Source organism: Herpailurus yagouaroundi, unplaced genomic scaffold (genome assembly GCF_014898765.1).
Source record: "Herpailurus yagouaroundi ecotype Mexico unplaced genomic scaffold, PumYag 222, whole genome shotgun sequence".
In the NCBI taxonomy this organism is placed as follows: Eukaryota; Metazoa; Chordata; class Mammalia; order Carnivora; family Felidae; genus Herpailurus; species Herpailurus yagouaroundi.
In genome coordinates this window covers 8,086,433-8,094,911 of record NW_024412453.1, presented here as the reverse complement: position 1 = coordinate 8,094,911, position 8,479 = coordinate 8,086,433, and positions in this window count along the sequence as shown.

Genomic DNA, 8,479 nt, shown 5'->3' with positions numbered 1-8,479 from the left:
AAAAAACGTTGAAAAAAAAATTAAAAAAAAAAAAAAAAAAAAGAATTATGTGATTATAGGGGCGCCTGGGTGGCTCCGTCGGTGAAGCGGCAGTCTCTTGATTGCCGCTCAGGTCATGATCTCACAGTTTGGGAGTTCGAGCTCCACGTCGAGCTCTACACTGACAGCACAGAGCCCGCCTGGGATTCTCTCCCTCTTGCTCTCCGCCCCTCCCCGACTCACTCTCTCTCAAAAATAAGTAAACATTAAAGAAATAAAATCAGATCGTGTGATTCTGTGGGGCCCACCAGGAAAACCCAAAGCAATCTCCCTATTTTAAGGTCTCTAGCCTTAACCACGGCCGCAAAGCCCCCTTTGCCCTGTAACATAGCGTCCTAACAGGTTCTGGGGACTGTGCCGTGGGCATCTTTGGAGGGGGGTGTTCTGCCCACCACGCCGAGCAAGGAGGCAGAGCGACAGGACTTACATCCTCGCGCTTGCATCACGTGGCACTACGATGGCCCTTACGGCCCCTTGTGCCACCTGCGGTAATTCTCCAGCAGGTAAAGGCCGCTGTTGCAGAGCTGGTGAGGAGTCTGGGCTCCGGAGCCAGACTGCTCGTGTTCAAAGCCTGGTGTCTCTGTTCGCTGTGTGAGGCTGGAGAAGTTTTTAAGCTCCGTGCTTATTTCGTCGTCCACGCAGCGGAGACAGCGACCTCGGCCGCAGAGGGTAGTTAACGAGGAGTAAACGAGTTGACACACGCAGGGGGCTGAGTACTGTGCCCGGCACACGGTGGCAGCAAGCTGTCACCACCATCAACCACCTTATCATCAGCAACCGCACTGCCACGTCCTGCCACGGTCCCCCACGGCCCTTTTTACCATTTGCAGGCGTAACTTTTTTTTTTTTTTAAGTTTACTTATTTATTCTGAGAGAGAGAGACAGAGAGAGAGAGAGAAAGGGAGAATCCCAAGCAGGCTCCACACTGCCAGCACAGAGCCTGACTCGGGGCTCAAACCCATGAACCCTAAGAGCATGAGCTGAGCTGAAAACAAAAGCCCGACGCTTAACCGACTGAGCCACCCAGGCTCAAGCCTAACTTTTGTCCGTGTGTTTGCTCAGTGTGTATTACGCCCAACGAGATTGAAGTTCCGTAAGGGGTATTCCGTGGGAGGGAGTTGCGTCGGATTCATTTTCGATTACCTAAGTTATCAAGAATACATTTTGAAAGCAGATCGAAAATTCGAGAACGAGGCCAAGGTCTCCGTTGGGCACCATGTTTCCTCCTGGTCCCTTCTCTCCCCCAAAGAGAGGCGGCCTGAAGTCGGATGATATCAAGTGTTGCTGTGGGTGTGAAGAAATGGAAATGCCCAGACGATGTAAGTGGATACGGCCTCCACGGAGGGCAGCGTGGCGGCAGCGATTAAAATTAAAAACGGGCATTTCTCATGACTCGGCGGTTTCGCTTCTCCGGGATCCCTTACAGCCACACAGGAGCCGCAGAGAGGGATGCCCTTTGCTGTATTTTTCGTCACGGCAGAAACGAGACAAGTAAACCGTCATCCAAAGAGGAATGGTGAATTAAAACACAGCTTCTCCCGGAAGGCGATGCAAGGAGTAAATGTGGGCCTTCTAGCTCTGTTTCAAAACTTCATATTCTTGTTCGTACTTCGCCTGTTCTAATAAGACCAGCAGCCTTGCTGGTTCTAGAAGGGGAAGGCGAGGCACAGACGTTAAGTACCTTCCCCGAGGTTATCTAATGGGGCTGGAATCTGAACCCGGGCAGTCTGACGCCCAAGTAAGTGGGGTCAGTCCCGATGCGAGACAGCCTTTTCCTTTTCTTTTTTCGCAAGGCACGGAATATATTCATATCGTTCGGGTCTTCGTGTGTACAAAAGCAATGGGCAACAAGTGAGAGTCACCGAAAGTTCAGAACTTTAAGGGCGCCTGGTCACCGAACTTTCGAGATAGCTGGAGAGCAGTGGACAGCCACAGAAAGGAACAAGTGGGTCTTTATGGCCAGCTCCGTCTTATTTACTTGTGTTTTCCCAGGGCTTCCCAAGGCAGCTCGCGCATGGTAAGAACGCATCAAGTATTAAGGAATAAGTAAATAACCTTAGTGCAAGGCCTGCCCTCCAGGCTGACCGAAGGCAGGAAAACAGAGCCCGGACCTAGGTCTTCATGTTCCTTGTACCCCGCCCCCCAGGCCCTGTGTCCCTGGGATCCTGGCTGGGCAGCTGCAAGAAGTTTCGGGTTTGCTGGAGTGTAGAGCTGGAGGTCTTTGAGGCTAAGTGACGAACTGGACATTCCTGGAAGAGCATTAGGGAACCTCAAAGAAAAAAACAAAACAAAACCAAAAACGGCTCCCAGACCTACTAATTGAGTATCGTAAGGTTGCAGGATGCAAAGTCAGCACCAAAAAAATGGATTATTTTCTACATCTTGGCGATGAACAGTTGGATCCAAACTTCAAAACACAGTATCGCTTACCGTCACTTCTCCCAAGGAAATTTTTTAATGTTTATTTATTAATTTTGGGAGAGAGCGAGCGTGCACACACACACACACACACATGCGTGCAAGCGGGGAAGGGGCAGAGAGAGAGAGAGAGGGAGAGAGGATCCCATGCAGGCTCCACACTCAGTGCAGAGCCCCACGGACTCGACCCCACAAGCGCAAGATCGTGACCTGAGCCAAAACCAAGAGTCGGATGCTCAACGGACTGAGCCACCCAGGCGCCCTGATGAAGGAAATTTTTAAAAAGACCTAAGTAAATGGAGAGACACGCTGCGTTCATGAATTGCAAGACTCAGCATTGCGTACTCCCCGCACTGATTTGTAGGTTTAACCCATTGCTTCTCAGAATCCCAGCAGTGTTTTTTGGAGATATAGACAATATGATTCTAAAATTTACATGTAAAGGCAAGGGGACTAGAATAGCTAAGACAGTGTTGGAAAAGAAGAAAGCGGGAGATTATAGGTTCACTCTGGTGTGAAGGCTCATTATATAGTTAAGGTAATGGAAACTGTGGTATTGCAGCGGGACAGACACGTAGATCCATGTGAACAGGATAGAAAACTCAAAAGCAGACCCACACAAGTGTGCCCCACTGATTTTTGATAAAGGTGCAAACACAATTGGCCATCCATAAGCAAAATATGACCCCCAAACTAGTCTCACATCATGCACAAAAATTAACTTGAAGTGGATCATAGCTCTGTGAGTGAAGCATTAAAATACAAGACTAGCAAAAAACAAAACAAAACAACACAACACATAGAAGGAGATCTTTGTGACCTAGGGTTAGGAGAAGAGTTCAATATAAGGCACCAAGAGCACAATCCATAAAAGAGAAAATACTGTTAAGTTGGACAGTATCACAATGTGAAACTTTAGTCCAACTTTAGCTCAGGTCATGATCTCATGGTTCGTGGGTTCGAGCCCCATATTGGGTTCTGTGCTGACAGCTCAGAGTCTGGAGCCTGCTTCGGATTCTGTGTCTCCCTCTCTCTCTACGTCTTCCCGTTTGTGCTCTTTTAGCCTCTCTCTCTCAAAAATAAATAAACATTAACAACAATTTTTTTTAAGGAAATGGTCAAAAGTAGATGTGACCAGACATTTCACTGAAGAAGAAATACAGATAGCAGGTATGTACGTGGAAAGGTGTGGCCATTGTGGAAGTGAAACACAGAGCTATGAAAAAGGATAACTGTGCACCTATTGGAAAGGCTCACTTGAGAAACTACTGACATACTAAGTGTTGGTAGGGATTTAGAGCACGCAACGTCTCCTACTGCTGGGGGAAATGTAACATTCCCAAGCAGTGGTACAGTCAGTCCAGAAAAGAATTTATCTATTTCTTGTAGTTAAACAGGCATTCACCATATGACCCAGCAATTGTGCCCCTGCGCATTTAAAAACCGACGTCCGCACAAAAACCGGTGCGTGATTGTTCAGAGCAGCTTTATTTGTAAAAGCCCTGAACTGGAACCAGCCCGATGTCCTTCAGTAGGCAGATGGATAAACCAACTACTTCTCAGCCGCAGAGAGGAATGAAGTATTGACAAGATCCAACACCTTGGATGGATCTGAAGGGTGTTATGTTGAATAAAAATTACAACAGCAACCCAGTCTCAAGAGGTTACATGCTGTATGCTTCCGTGTACAAGTATCTTGAAATAACATTATAGAGATAGAGAACGGATCGGTGGTTACCAGGGGTTTGGGGAGGTGTGGATGTAACTATAAAGGGGTAACGTGAGGGAGTTTCTTTGTGGTGATAGAACAATCCTGTGTCCCGATTGTGATGGCGGTTACACAAATCCAAACCTTTGCTGAAATTTGTACGCTGGAAATAATAATAATAATAAGGAGCGCGGGTAAAAACTGCCGAACTCTGAATAAGTGGTACAGTGTAATGAATCCGATTGTATCATTGTCAGTTTCCAAGTCTTGAAAATGTATGTGGTTACGCGAGATGTTATCCCTGGGGAAAGTCCAGTGAAGGTATATAAGGACTCTGTACTCATTTTGCAACTTTTTGGGAGTCTAAAGTTATTTCAGAATAAAAATATTAAAAAAAAAAATACAAACTTTAAAGGGGGGCTTACTCGTAAGAGTTGGAGATGGCGACAGAGCCGTATACAGTCGTAAAAAGGATGACGTATCTTTCTGGAACCATCCCAACTTGTACGCTCTGATTTCCCCAGGACTTACAGTAGTGCATAGCAAAGTGCCTAGCAAACAAGTGACCAGGGAATAAGCGAACACACATAGTGCAATGTCTGTCCTCGTCTGACTCTGTGGGTCTTTGTACTCCTTGCTACCCTCCCCCAGCCTGGTGTCCTAGGATCAGGGCTAGGCAGGTGTAGGGAGGCTTGGGTTTCCTGGAGCTGGGAAATGGATGTCTGTGACCCTGAGTGACAGAGCCGTGGATTCTTGGAAAAGCAGCAAGCAGGTGGGCCGAGGGCAGCAGTGCTGGCCCAGGCCTGGCAGGGGACACAGTCTGGTCAGGACTCCCTTCTGGCCATTTGATTGGGCAGATGGCCCTGGGGAGGAGGAGCCCCTTGTCCTGGCACGAACTTGGGCTCTGAGCTGCTTTGAACTGCCTGCCTACAGCTCTCTGAATTTTACTCTCTTCCTTTGAACCTCTTAGGCCTGGATTTCAATCCCTGCTGTGGCTTCCTAGGTGTATAATCTTGAGACAAGACACCTCAGTGTTTCCAGCTGTAAAATGGAAATGACACCGCCCCCCCCCCCCGGGTTACTGGACTCGGGGGGGGGGTTTGAGATTATTCAGGCCAAGGGCTTAGGGCTAGACAGGTTCATTGTAGTCAGGGAACCCCACGCCTTTCACCTTCCTCTTTGTGACAGCATCGGGCACCAATGGAACGGGTTGGGCCCACCCTTCCGGGTGGGTTCGTTCTTCCCACTGATCCACTTGCCTGAATTTTCCTTTGTATCCAGCTGAGGGTAAGTTAAAGCAAGCACCCAGGGCAATCTCAAGGGGGTGTGGAAGCCTTGAAAGGGCAGCCAGGGAGGCAGGGGTGTGGTAAGGCCTTTGGTCAGGGTGGCAAGATGGTATGCACCTGGGGTTCGAATCCCAGGTCTGCCCTTTCCAACCCTCGGGCACCATATGTAAGGTCTTAGAATCTCGGTTTTCCCATGCCGGAGTGGGGCCCAAGACTCCTGACTCAGGGCTGTGTGAGCATTAGACGTTTTAAAAGGAAAAAGTACCGCGTGGAAAGCCGTTGGCACCCTGCCCCACACCTGGTGGGTGCACCCTGAATGGCAGGGAGACGAAATCGTGATCTTCACCGCGCCTGTGGGGAATGGCGGTGTGGAATTTGCAGCTCTAAGGGGCTGCTTGAACTGCCCCTCCTCTATCTATCCCTGTGGCTGTCGTGAGGAATCAGCGTCCCGCCATCAAAGTGGAGCCGAGGCAGCTGCCCCCGCGTGCTGTCCCCTGGGTGCAGCGGGTCTCACGGGCAGCCTCCTCTGGGGACCGCACGGAGAGCGGTTATCTGGGTTACCTGCCGCCTCACCTGACTCAATCCCTGGAAACTGGGCCCCAGCGTTCTGGGCCAGATAACATCCTCCACGTCCTCAGATGCCCTGAGCTTCGTGGAGTAGGTGCCTGGGCATGGAGAGGGGAGGGCACAGGGTGAAAGCCTGTCTGGGATCAGCCACCAGTGGCCTCAGGGCGCACAGGGAGGAGGGGAGCTCAGTGCCCTGGAGGGCTGGCTCCTGCTGACTCCCCCGTGCCCAGCTGGGTTGTCACAGAAGCGACAGGTCTCAGAGTCAGCAGGAGTCTCAGAAAGCAATCAATCCAAAGCCCTTATTTCCTGATGAGGAAACAGAGGTCCATGGAGGGTTGGTGACCTCCCTGCAGAGGCAGGAACCCAAAGTCTCCCCAGACCTGGTCTCCTGGCTCCCAGCTCGTGCTCACCTCCTCTCCGCCCTCACCACATTGCTACAGAGTAAGACGGAAATCGGGTTCAGCCCCTGGTCCCGTTACTGATTTGCTGCAGGAGGGAAAGGTACGGAGGCCGTCGTCCTACGCCTCCATTTTATCATCTGTGAAATGGAATCATCATATGAGCCTCCTCGAACTGCTTTAAGGATGAAAGAAGGCATGCAAGGTGCCTGGGCTGGAACTCAGTAGACAATGAAAGTGGCGGGGCGGGGGGGGGGGGGGGCAGATATTGTTTTAAGTTGACCCCAACTGCTCTCTGTGTGCCAGACACCGTGTAGATGGTCTGCACGCATTAACTCCCTTCCTCTTCCCAGCAGGCAGGTGCTAGTTGAACGTCGCTCTTCAGAGGGGAGGGGGACAGCCACATCAGGCAGTCTGGGGCCGGGCTCTGTGCTTTTAGGAACCACACCCTAGCGCGGGCAGGAGACCCCGTGAGCATGTCCCTGGGGATTAGAGCTGATTATCTAAGGTCACGTCACGCTGTGCTAAAAAAAAAAAAAAAAAGTTATTTAACAGAAACATCCAGAGAACAGGGGACCATCTTGTGAGGACAGACCCAAGGGTAAGCCTCTGATGGGAAGAGACATCGGGGGAGGGATATCCAGGGCGCCTGCGGGACGGGGCAAGTCTCATGTAGCCCTGGGCCTCTCTTCAATCATATCGAGGCGGGGGAGAGAAAAAGAAAAACGTCTGGGACTAAATGAGGTCAGCGTTTCCCAAACGTTGGTGCGTGGAACAACATTTATCATTTTTTTTTTTAATTTTTTTTTTTCAACGTTTATTTATTTTTGGGACAGAGAGAGACAGAGCATGAACGGGGGAGGGGCAGAGAAAGAGGGAGACACAGACTCGAGAAACAGGCTCCAGGCTCCGAGCCATCAGCCCAGAGCCCGACGCGGGGCTCGAACTCCCGGACCGCGAGATCGTGACCTGGCTGAAGTCGGACGCTTAACCGACTGCGCCACCCAGGCGCCCCAAACATTTATCATTTTAATGTGTATGTTTTAACATGTACTAGAGAAGTAGCTGGCGTTATCATAGCCATCCTGAAATGAGTATCATTATTTAAGTTGAACGTACAGGAAGTATGTAAGTTTGTTTTCTGGATAGAGAATGTGAAGTAAGGGCAAAAATGAGGGGTGGGGGAGATCGGCAACTGGGGGAGGGGGGCGGTGGGCCTGGGACAGTAGGGCCCTCCTTCCCACTCACTGACACAGGCCAGTTACGGCCTGAACTGTGTCCCCCTCCCCCCAGAGATGTTGAGGACCCCAGTGCCTGTGGATGTGACTTGCTTGGAAACAGAGTCTTTGCGAACGATCAAGTTAAGGTGCAGTTGTACTTGCTTAGAGGGGTCCCGGACCCGGTAAGACCGGCGTCCTTATAAAAACAACAACACTGGGCCCGGAGACAGTCACCTGCAGAGGGAAGACGATGTGAAGACACAGAGAGAACACACCAAGGGATGCCCGAGGCTCCCCGAAGCTGGGAGACAGGCATGGAACAGATCCTCCTTTCCAGTCTCACAAGTTACCAACCCTGCTGACATTTTGATCTTGGACTTACAGCCTCCAGAATGGAGAGACAGTAAATTTCTGCCGTTTGAGTCACCCCAGCTGGTGGTGGGAGCCCTAGGAAAGGCAAAGCCTGAGTGCCAAAACCCCGCAGTTTCCCCGCTGGGTCAACCTTGCCTTTGGGTCCCGGAAGGGCATGCTTTCCTACAGTCAGGAAGTACCCGGCCTTGACTCTTTGGAGATTTCACTTCCCGGGGTGGCTGCCCTCCAGATGTGTGCCCCCAAACCTAGGAGGAGTCGAAGCCACCAAGCCATGCTCAGGTACACCCTAAACTACTGTACCCGCCCTGAAAGTGACCTTGTGGAGAGTGCATTAGAATGTGCCCCTCCCTGAGCCCGCGTGATTGTCCTCGTCCCATAAACCAGGAGGCTGAGGTTCAGAGGCGTCGTGTGACCGCGGGGGACACGGTCCGCAGGTGGCAGACCCCTCCCCAAGTACCGCCGCTGTTATTA